This window comes from Manis javanica, chromosome 6, assembly GCF_040802235.1.
Source record: "Manis javanica isolate MJ-LG chromosome 6, MJ_LKY, whole genome shotgun sequence".
Lineage (NCBI taxonomy): Eukaryota > Metazoa > Chordata > Mammalia > Pholidota > Manidae > Manis > Manis javanica.
In genome coordinates, this window is record NC_133161.1 from 55,015,824 (window position 1) to 55,028,660 (window position 12,837).

At 36.8% G+C, this 12,837-nt stretch overlaps 1 long non-coding RNA gene across 1 annotated transcript in view; it reads right to left on the reverse strand.

The window, feature by feature from the left end:
• LOC118972909 (uncharacterized) overlaps positions 1 to 12,837 on the reverse strand; it is a 319,039-nt gene that overhangs the window by 284,644 nt on the left and 21,558 nt on the right. The gene's annotated exons all lie outside the window — the stretch shown is intronic.

Here is a 12,837-nt window from a genome sequence, read left to right on the forward strand (position 1 = left end):
CAAGGCTTCAATCGTAGAGATAGAGATTAGGAGAGAGAGTTTACATAGGAAAATCTAGGTGCTATTTCTAGGAGAAGGGAAATGGATGTTGTGCATTTAAAGATAGTAGATGTCCAACATATCCCCATATCTAGTCATTTAACTTCCAGTAATCGAGTCTAAAAAAATAGAAAAGATTATGGCATACATTTTAAAATAATAACTATTATTTCTTATAGCACAAAAATGAAGACAATGTAGGGAATGACTAAATATGACATATTTATTATGACATGTATATATTATAATATATATATTGCAACCATGAGGAGAAACACAGTAGTGTGTGAAAAGATAAAAATGTTATACAGTATCTAATCTCAGGTTTGTACATATTTGTGTTTCCTGGAAAAAAAATAAAAGAATCACAGTGATAATTTTTAGTGAGGTGGAATTCACAGAATTTTCTATAGGCACATATATTAATTTTTATCAGGTTAAAAACTCTATGAAAGAGTTACAAAATGCAGAAATTTGGTAATCATTAAGGTGATCAAAACTACTGTGCAAAGCATCCTGAAGTCATGAAAAACTTGAAGGCTAGTGGACCCCTTTACTACATAAACCTGACATCACTTGGGATCTTTGAACTTTAGAATATACATCAGAAAAGTGGGACTAATGATCTGCACACCTTATAAGATTATTATGAAAATCCACTAGAAAATTTAAAATCACTTTTTAAATAATAGAATGCCATAACAGCTGATAGCATTAACATCTTGAGAAAAAGATGCCAAAGCAATCCTGTGCACCCTCCCCCACTCCAATGCATATTAAAGAATAAGGCATTAGTAACATGATAATTCCTCAATAATTCCTCAGTTTCTTGTCTTCTTTTCTAAGTCTATAAATGGAGATAATAGTACCTACCTTACAGCCCTATGTAAGGTAAACCTCATCAATATGAGGTGACACTGAACACCCACCAGTGCCTGGCACATAACACACTTAATCAGTATAAATTATCTGCCCACTTTTCATCTTAGCACCTATCTACTGACTCATCTGTAAAATGTGCATGGTATGTATGTGAGGGATTGCGGAGCAGTACATAGCTGATTTCCAAGAATCCCTCCCACCTTTGAGTTTGAATTTTCCCATGAAAGCCAAATTTCTCTCACAGAGCAGGGCAGTGGATTATGAGGTACAAAGACCAAACCACTAGGCTCCACAGATACAACAATGTCTCTATCTGGGCCATGCTGGGCAGGCAGGCACCATAGCACCCAATGATGCTCCCACTGTGTGCTCAGGAGGCACTATTCTTACATAAAAGACCACTGGGATTTTAAAGCCTCCAACATACCTCTGACCAGCTTGATCCCCTAAGAAAACTGGAAACCTTAAACATGCATAGAATGCACGTGGTGTCACAGTGAGTGTGTATCCTACCTGCTAGACTCCCACAGGCTGCCCAATATCCAGATCTCATGTGATAAAGAGTGGGTCAAGGAATGAAAAATGCAAAACTTGACAGAGCCATAGGACCTTCCAAATTTAAAAACTGTAACTTTCTCTCTTATTTCATGAAATTCAGGCTACCCCTACAGCCTTGGCCCCTCTGTACCACCTGAACTCTACACTTCCCTTCCCCTGCAGCCCCCCAGGAAGTGTGCGCAGAAGGCAAGTTCACCAGTGCCCACACTTCCCTTGCTCTGGCCTTGACCATGTGGCAATTTTTCAAGATCAAGACAAGGGCCTGTTTCTTTACCCAAATTACTAAAGCCTGCTTAAAATCTTGGGCAGCTGAGAATGTAGCCTGTCCCCACAGGGTAGGAATGTATTAACCACCCTATAAAAGTTATTTTTAAAGTTTTATTTAAGGAACAGCAGCTGGAGAATAAAGAAAAGAAAGGAAAAACACAATTCCTTTATACCCAGACTGCAATCCCTCTCACACCAATCTCCCATGGCTCTCTGTGGGAATTGCATCAATGTAAATGTTTTAAGTCTGACCTCCAAAACTGGAAACGGGAGTATCCAGAAATAAAACAAACAGGAAATACAAAACAACCTTGTTTGATCAGATCTTTGTAACTGTTTTGTTTAATAATATTAGGGGAGTTTGATAACAGGCTTGGAATTCTTCCATTGGGTTTGGAGGGAATTACCAAAAAATTAAAGTGACATTAAAATACCATCACATATAATGAGCTCACTGCCATTTGGAAATTGTTTCCAATCAACACACTGTAAATGTTAGCAATGGAATGTTTTCTAGCAGTTCCTGTCCTGTGCATGAGACAGTAATCACTTGAATAATGGGGAAAAGAGATTTAGCAAACTACAAAGCCATATAATAAATAAATATTAATGCAGTCTACATTTCACCAATCTCTAAGTTATGATGAAAATTAATTCTGCTTTTCATTGCTATTTCAGTAATACTGAGTTTGAAATATATGATTGCTATATTTGTTTGTTTGTTTTTAAGAAAACAAGCACTGCTTGTTTGTAATTCACTTCAATACAAGATTTACTGAGAGCACCTATTGTATGTAGAAGACAATTCCTACCTCAATGAACTTATTGTAGTAAGAAAATACATATGTGCACACAGAAAATGGAACACATGGGATGCAAAGTGCTATGAGGCTGGGGAAGGGGGAAAACACCACATCCAGTCAAGAGTTTTTAGGAAAGGTCTACTGGTGATCATCTTGATAAGTGGATAGAATTCTGACAGAACAAGAACAAGCAAGGGGAACAACCAGGAAAGCCACTGCATGTTCAGAAAACAATAAGTAATCCCTCAGCAGCATGAGAGAGCAGCAAAGGGTTCAGAGGAAATGGGCTCCTTGCCAGTTTCCACACCTGCTAGCTGTTTGACCTCTGGCAAGTCACATAACTTGTCTAAGCCTCTGGTTCCTCCTGTTTAAAACTGAGCTGCTAATAAATGTGCTATGCAAGTGTCACCACGCATTGTGAAGTGCACATCATGGTGACTAGCTGATAGGGAATGGTCGATAAATGCTTAAAACAAAAGAGGAAAGTAGGGATAAAGGGATGAAAAGAAGGTAAAAAATGGAGAAGGAGGGTGAAGGAAGGAAAGATAGGAAGAGAGGGAGGAAGGGAGAGAGGGAGGGAGGGAGGGAGGAAGGGAGGAAAGAATGAAGTTAATTTGGGTGTTTTGAGAGGTTTAGGCTTAAGATTTGTATTTTGGAGCCACTAAACCCAAGGCATGAAGACAAACATCAAAAACTAAACACAGCAGAGGTCAGAACTTCTGCGGATACTTTCCTCTTATATTTTGTGGGTGCGAAGAGGAAAGCCATATGAGGTCACATGACCCAATGGAATAAATACTGGACATGGGTTCAGATTCAGGTTCCATCAAAGTCTGTGGCACTTTTAAAAAACTTCTAGAACTTCTTGAGTGGAAAAATACCTTCTTCAGAATTATTCTGAAGAATAAAATAAATATTATCTCCCTTATTGAAAGGAAGAAGAGCAATGATTTTAAAGAAGAAAAAAACTGATATAAGGAAATGACAATGGCTCTAACAGAATAGAAGAGGATAGAGAATAAGAAGTGTTGTGAGGGTTGTTATATAGGGTTATTATTCATCTTTAAAATTTCAGGTTCAGTAGAGGGTTTGGTGGTGGGGGGATGGGCAGAGAGCCAGATTATAAATAGAAAATATCACATGAGTGGTGAGGTCCTAGAACAACCATTTAGTGTGTTCCCACTTCATGTCAGGGCATGAAGCAAAGAATTAAGAAAAAATAGAAACGTGCATAGGTGTTAAGGTTAAGTGAGTATTATATAATGTATTAAGGTATTCATTTTTGGGGAATGGATAACACAAAAACAAAAAGAAAATGAAAGAATAGTTTGAGGCTAAAGGCAAAAGAAAGGGCAGGTCTCAGTGGAGATAAACTGAATCTAGAACATGGGGTAAAAAGTTAGTCTTGACAAAGAGATACACATCCTTTTGAGTCAAAGCTATCTGTGATTGGTGGAGGTAGACAGATTTCTTATGAGGGAGAGGATAGGGGCCAAGAGAGGTCATGCCAGGAAACATCTACCTTCTAACCAGGATTCCATGACTGCTTCCTGTTAATGCTTGACACCCTGGAGGTGGGAGTGTTGTCAGTGGTTAAAGATTCCCAAGTGCTGGTGATAGCCCTGTGAAATGGCTGATATCATGGTTTCAAAAAAGCACAAGGAGACAGAACAAAGGTAATATAGACCAGGAGAATTCTGAGTCTATGGAATGAAGTCTTGAAAGATCCATGATCAGAGCATACAAACACAGAAGGCAGGACATGAGATCTGAAGGGATGATTTTGAGTTTAAAGGGTGAATCTAAAAGTTTTGAATTTTGGTTGTGCTCTCCCTTGCTTGAGAAGTCAGAGACTTAACACTAATAGAAGGATTCTCTTAAGAGTTGATGGAGAGATTCTTCTCACCCAAGGCTTCAGAGATACCCAAATATCAAGGGATTGGAGAGAAGGCCAGTTAACCAGCAGTGGGGTGAAAGAGATGGCCCAAATCAAGGATACCAAAAGCAGATACCGAATGCAAAGAAATGAGCCAGCATTTGGAGAGCCAATGAAGAAAGAACCTAGCAGATAAGAAGCATTCTTGGGGACATGCTTGGAAAAAGGATCAGCTGCAGCACAGCACACAAAGAGGCCCGCAGAGGGGACAAAACAGGCTTGACAAAAGCTTTTTATGCTTTATGGAAGCTAAAGTAGAATGAAGAGAAAGAGTTTGGGTAGGTGAAAAGCTTTAACACCAGAATACTAGAAAGCTTGCTGCTAGGTGCCATGAAAGTCTCCAAAGATGATAAATAACTAAGGCACAGTGAAGAGACTGTTCAGCAGACTTAGCAAAAATTGGATGCAGAAGAACTAGCTTCCTGAATAAAAATAAATAAATAAAAAGTCACACTAGAATGAAAATTATGTGGGTATCTCTAATATAACAGCATATTATTATATAATCATGTACTACACAATATATTTTTCATAAGAATGTTTCTCTACAGTTTCTGGTATATACCAATAAAATATCTATATACTCTATATCTGTAAAACAATTAAGAAACAATGTTACTCTAAAATTGCATTAATAAATGCAGCACCTTATTCAAGGGTGCAGAGAGGAAATTAAATGCTGTAATTTCAAGGAAAACATTAAGTTCAAGAAAAATTTTGAAGTTTGAGTTAATTAAAATTTATAAATTGATTATTTACATTTTCTGGGAACTAAAAAATAATTGCTTTTATTTATTTATTTTTAAAAAGTAATTTATTTTCCTAAACATTTAATGTTTATGTAATATGGGTTGGGGCTATTTTTAAAAATTAGACAATTTAAATTTGACAGGCTGTGCAAGGTAAAGTTAAGGTTAGTAAATAATGTAGCACATGCATATTTAAAAATTAAACTGTGGTAACAGGGACATGTTTTAAGGTAATAATACTTAAAACATTTACACATAATAAACTCATCCCCATTGTGGTCAAGGACAAAGTGTTTACACTATTTTGTAGATGTTTCTCTTTACTAGAAAAGCAGTTTATTCCCCATTCTTCTATCAGTAACATAAGATTATATCAATAATTATAAGAATTTATTGTGTTGATCAATAGTGCAAAATGACCATACAATGCCTTTATAGTTATGTGACTTATTTTAACAGTGACATGATGAAAACAGAAACTCTTTGCAACTCTATAAATGTAGTAAGATAAAGAAAGTTCTTTGCTCAGCAGATAGCAGTATGTGAGGTCCATTTATAAGGTGTGACACAGTCTGATGGTGCTCAGATCTCACTCAGCAGATTGTTTAGGAGAAAGAAGAGTTAAAACATGACATTTCATAGCATGGTTATTAAAACATGGACACCGAAATACCACTATGTCATGTCAGTTAGCGATTTTACCACAAATACATTGACTGAGAATAAGATATATTTTTAAAACTCCAATGCTCTCTTACATGGTTCCAAAAATTCTATCATATATAATTCATGGGCTTAAATACATAAACCTTTGAAAAGAGAATAAAAGGATGAAATTCTCCAAACACCTTTTCCCCCCCATATGGACTAAATGAATGAACCACAGTCTATTAGGGCTGGGCAATCAAGACCACTACAGAATCATCTGAAAGCAACTGCTGCCATCATAAGAAATAGAGGAATGACATACAGTCTGCGCCATCATCTTGTTGGGAACACATCTAGATGTGGAAATAATAAGTCATTATTTCCAGGAGTAACAATCTTTAAAATTGTACCATAGGTTCTGGTAAATTCATAGTACAACTGGATTTGTAGACCCACTTTCTTTGTAATTGGTTGAAAAACAGTGAGAGATTTTAGTTTAAAAAGATCATCTCCTTGGTCAGTGTGCGGTGAAAAAATTACATCACTGATATGGATAATTTGGCCACAATTTAGACACCATTATTTTTTAACTGAATGGGATAAAATAAGTATTTGAAAAAGAGATACTATCACCACACAATCTCAACATTGGCTCTAAAGCCACCAGCAGGGAACCACAGAATTTGGGACTTTATTTTTTAGTTCAAGTGCTCTGTTTCATATTTTAGGACTCTTATAATTCAATTTAGTTTTACTCTCAATCTTACCTTTTTTAAAATACTGCTGAAATTAAAAATAGAGGAAAGTCGATGGAAACTGTAGATAAAATGTGTATTTTTATTAAGCTACTTTACTCCTGGCAACTGTTTTCATGGTATGGTGGTGGTAGCATTACTTAAATGCCAACTGTGGATAAAGTGAAGGTTTCTATGGCCAGGATCCTCACCTGAACCTAAACTCCTTGATGATGTAACTGGCCTGCTGCTAGGCTACTGCTTCCACACCCATAAGCAATAAGCTATTATTGACTGAGTCACTATATAAAGAGCTCTGCCCAGGGCTCTGGGCAAAGGCATAGATGAAGGAGGATTACAGACCTGCAGACTGTTGGATGCAGGCATAATTCTAGTGCTTGACCTATCGCCATGAGAAAAAGCTGGGTAATAACCCCTTTCACCCCAAAAACGTTACATTGTCATTCCTCGATCTCACTGAATCCATAATGAACTTGCCCCGAGTTGAAATCCATTGGCAAGACACCAACGTTCCACTGGTACTGAACATTGGAACTTTTCACAAAGAGCAAGAACTCTGAAAGTTAATCCATGCAAATTTTCCACCTCATGCCTGACAGACTGCATATCAGAGCAGATTGAATGTGGGAAAGTTGGGGATCCTCACTGAACTTAAAACATCTGATGATGTAACTGCCCTGTTGCTAGGCTACCACTTCCATATCTTTAGGCAACAAACTATTATTGTGCTACATAGAGGCTTGGCCCAGTGCTCTGGGCGGGAGACGCTAGTGCTCGACCTACTGCCCGGAGAACAAGCCGGGTAATAAACCCTTTAACCCCAAAGAATGTTTGCTGTCATTTTCTTTGGTCACATTGAGTCCATAGCGAACTTGGGCTGAAATCCATTGGCAAGACACTGAATAAAAGGAAAGAACCTAATAATGAATACTCAGATTTAGAGGTAGATCATCACTGTATATTCCCACTTACATCTAATAAAATTTTAGTGAGGAAAAGTGTTTAAACTTCAATCAATGGTATCTTAATCTCTCAATGCGTCTGACCTAGTTAGTTTGCTAGTTATTTGTATCAGTCTCTTTCACGTGAATGTGCTGGTCTTTTCTATTTCCTCTCCTATCTTTCTTCATGATGTTACCTGGATATTCAGGGTGTGTGTGTGACTCTCCAGCATCAGCTTCAACAGCTCCCCTTTCCCTCCCAAAAGCAGCCAAATATTTGTGGATCTTCTGCATGGCATGAACAGGCTATGGAGAACCAGGTGTGCAAGCTTTGGTTCATCCATCTAGTCAAACGTTTTTTCCAACTATGGCCAAGTCTTGACAGAAAGCTATGCTTCCGCTAGAGTTGACTCTTCCCTGAATTGTGCCTAAAAGAGCAGACTTCTAAAGGCAATGCATATTCTTGGGTATCTCCAAACACACCTGCATATTTGCCCACCCCCTTCAAGATTTAACAAGCACTTCTGCATCTGACTTCCTCTCCCAACTCTCAATTGTACTGTTCTGACCTTTAGCAACCTGGATGTGTTAATGTAAATTCAAGGGGTTTTAAAAACTCTTTAACTCTCTTAATAATATTTTCTGCTGTGGACTCAAAAAAAGCATCAGCTTTGTCCCTCACCATCCTTTCAGTCAAGGTAATATCTGTCTTCTTCCTAAAGAGATGAAAGCTATTCAATGAGAAACAAGTCACAAGAAAACAAGATTTCACAACATTAAAATGCATTTCAAAATATATCTAATTGTATCCCCAGTAAATAAAGTGATAATTTACACTATCTACTTTCTCATTACTGATAAATTTCTCAAACTCAAAGTGAAGAAAAAACTTGAAAATGCTCTTCCAGAGATGATCTTTATATCGCTTCTGGGGACAGAAATGTGGTGAGTGGCACCAGAATGTCACAGTATAGACCTTGAAGTTTTTTGTTTTTTTTTTAAAGAACACTATAGTTAATGATGATCACAGCTAATTATGCCACAAAGCATGAAAGAATGTGCACAGTCCCTACAAGATTCAATATTCTCAAGATGAGGGAGGGTGTGTACATACCCTTAGGCAGTTCCTCAAAGCGCAGTCCAAGAATCGCTTTCATTAGTAACATATGTGGAGCCTGTTAACAAGGTTGATTCCACAGCCACAGCCTAGATTTACTGAATCAGTATATTTTAGGCAGCAAGTTGGTATTATCCACTTTTAACAAGTTCCAGGGATGGTTCTTAAATACATTTGTTGGTGTCTAAGCAAGGCAATGGACATTTTCCCTTCTCTGGAAAATCTGCAGAAGCCTGAATTCCACAAATCTATGCTGATCCAATTTTTGGCAGCTTGCTTGTCAGAGATTAGAGAAAAGGGAAACATATGTTGTATTCTACATAATGACAGAAAGAATGTTACAAGACAAAACTTACATATTATATCTGAAATTCCCTGATTCACTGTCACTTGATGTAGAAATTCTCCATCATCACCAATGAGTCATTGTCTATGGAATTATATTTCATTAATTATGAAGACTCTTGTCTTGTCAATGGATTTCAGCCCAAGTTCACTATGGATTCAATGTGACCAAAGAAATGACAGTAGAACATTCTTCAGGTAAAAGGGTTATACCCAACTTTACTTCCACGGTGGCAAGTCAAGCACCAGAATCCCATCCACCCGGAGCGAGTCTGCATGCAGCAAGCCTGTCTCTGCCTCTAGGCCTCTCTAACCCCACAGTCATCTCAGTCTCTGTCCTCAGCACTGCCACCACTCCAGTCTCAGCTCTCTGAAGCCATGCCACCATGTCACCCAGAACACTGGGCAGAGCTCTTTATATAGAGTCAATAGCAACGTATTGCCCACACCTGTGTAGTGAGCAAGCCAACCAGAGCCAGGTGAGAATCCTGGCCATAGGAACCTTCACTTTATCCACAATTCTTCCTGAAGTTATTGACAATTTAAGACTCCACAAATGTAGACTTTATCACATTCATATACTGGTGAGAGTATTTACTTTCATGCTCACAGGTAACAGAAGGCTTTAGCAACTTTACCTTAATTTTTGACACACCTGCCCACCCTCACACACAACATTATACATTTCTTGTCCTTATTCTTCATGTTTTCATTAACATCATTTTTTAGGATCCTAAGCTCTACTTTTAATTCATTTTTGCTCCTGAAAGGACATATATCAGTATGTTCTCCCAGAATTCAGTTTTAAGTTATGTACTATTAGGAAGAAATAAATATATTATTTCTTACCATTCAAAATTCTCCTAAAGTGAGATTCCATAGAACAGTTCTGGTCTCTTTCCACCCTCTGGAAGAGTGGATGGAGCAATGCATCTAATGGACATAATGTGGAACAAGAAATTGCCCCTTCATCACTCAGTCCCTCACCCTTCTTCCCTTTGAGAATCTCCCTGCCCACGGTGAGTATGTCTTCTGGGTTCCTCCCCCAAGCCACGTGTTTTACAAGAACTCCCAAGGGGGAAAGTCTGTGGCATTGTAAAACTGTCTGGAACTTGGTGGATGAGCCTAATTCTGAGGTTTAGAATTAAGTAGTTCACCATTGCCACATCCTGAAATACATCACTTATCTATACTATGCTCATATTTTGATATCCATCAGCTTGAATGTTTTTTTTATATATCTTTAAATTAGTTTCAAACACAGAAGAAAAAGAAGAGTAACATTTATTGTATGCCTTCAAACCCCAAACCTATCATATAATTTAAGTAAATACATGTCTAATTTATAACATATGGCCATTCTCCTTAAGTTTTCTTCATTCTCCTCTTTATCAACCTTCAAAGTAGACTCCATATTTGTATTTAAGAAAAACTATGGGGAGGTCTGCAAATATTAGCCAAAATACTTCAGGAAAAAAGGCAGAATAAAAATAACAAATTGGAAAGTTAAATGAGGCAGCATCATGACAAGTTGGGTTTTTTTTTTAATCTTAGCCTAGGATTATTGGTAATAGTCATCAGGGGAGAATAACTGTTTCCCAGTCCTGTTTCTCTGTGAAGAAGCTTCCATTAGAGTAAAATCCTTTCCTCCATCTGGAGAATGGAGTTAATGTGGGAAAACCTAAGACTGCAAGGCCCAGCCATTCTGAGTCCTGTCTTTTTGGGTCATGCCTACCTCAGAGAACATGTGTACTGGTTACTCCCTGATAAGGAGTGTTTGGGGTTGTAGCCTTATCTCCTCAGAATTTTTGTACCTGTGCAAATAACTGCTTAAGATTGGGCACAGTGTTATGAAGTCCATTATTTCCACCACCTGAGCTGTATTCTCCAAATCGTTTTGTAGGTAATTTAGGACACATTTTAATCTTTAGTGTTCTCAACTCCTGTGCCTATCAATTGTTTTCAAATAAAGTGGGGTATAAGGTGGGTGTTATTTATTAGGTGCTCCCAGACATCAACAATAATATACTTTCCATTCGAGCAGGGATTTTATTTTTTTCATTCCTATAGCAGTCAGCACCTAGAATAGTGCTTATTGCACATTAGGCACTCAATAAATTTGTTGGATTTGTTGAAAGAATTGGAATTTTATCATTTTCATACTTTACCTGAGGCAGTAACAGTGATAAATGCCTTCAGTTCTTTCAGGGAAAGACTCAGAAAATATAAGGAACTGAAGTTCTGCTTTAGATATTTATATAACCTTTGGAACTAAAAAGTTATACAAATCAAGGTTCCTTCCATCTCTAAAATCCTATGAAAATTTGAATGATTCAATTATAGAATAAAGAATACTCAAAGAAACATTTTTAATGAGTTTTGTTTCATTGCAAAATCTTTAAACAAAATGAACACTTACCAAAACAACTAACATAAAATACAGTGACCACATCAAATGTTAAGGAGTATGCAGAGAAACTAGATTACTCATACATTGCTGGTGAGAGTGTAAAATAGTTAAACCTATATGGAAAATAGTCTTGCAGCTTTTTAAAAACTAAACATGTAACTAACATACAACCCAACAATTAAACTCCTGGGCATTTATCACAGAAAATGAAAACTCATATTCACACAAAAACCTGCACATGAATGTTCATAGCTGCTTTACTTATAACAGGCAAAAACTAGAAACAGTCCAGATGTCCTTCAACAGGTGAATGGTTAAAGAAACTGGTATACCCATACCATGGAATACCACTCAGCAATAAAAAGGAACTATTGATCCAATCAATATCTTGTATGAATCTCAAGGGATTAATGCTGAGTAAAAAAGGCCAATCCCAACAGGTTGCATAATGTATTATTCCATTTATATAACCTTCTTGAAATGGCAAAACTCTACAGAAATAAAGAATGGAATAATATTTGCCATAGGTTAGTGATAGGTGGAGGACAAAGACAGATCTAGATATAGATGTAGATATAAAAGAACTACATGAGGGATCCTTATAGTATTTGAAGTGTTCTGTATTTTTCCCACAAGGGTGGATGCAAGAACCTACATTAAGTGATAAAATTGCACAGAGCTAAACACACCCACAGAGTGTATATAAATCTGGGTAAATCTGAATAAAATCTGTGATCTTAATTCCTGGTGTGATATAGCACCATAGTTTTTAAAGTATGTTACCATTAGGCAAAACTGGGTAAAGAGTTCACAGAATATCTGAATTATTTCTTACTACTTCATGTGGATCTGCATTTACCTCAAAATAAAAATTGAATTCAAAAGTCTAATTTGGGGGTGGGTGGGAAAGACTTAACAGCAACTATCAGATAAGGGGCCCTTTTTTCCCCCTACATTAAATGATGTATGCTAAATTCCTTATTTCCTTTATTTTTTTTTCTTTAAATTTTTTCAGATTTTTTTCTAATTACTAAACAATCGTGCACATGTAACAAGTCAATAAAGGACTATGTAAAGACTTGTTTATGCCATAAGCTCTTCCTCTCTGCCATCAAACTGTCCCCAAAATAACAGGTGTTGACTTTAAGGTTTATCCTTCAATATCTTTCTCTATGCTCATACAAACATGGATACATATATGAACTTATACATACTTTTTAATGTACAGATTAAGCTACATAATATTTCATAGTAGAAATATATTGTAATTGAATCAATAATAGAATTTCATATTTTTCCCATTTTCATGTGGATTCTTGGTAACAAAATAAGCTATAATAAATATCTTTTTATACTTATCTTTACATCCAGATGTTTTCATACATAG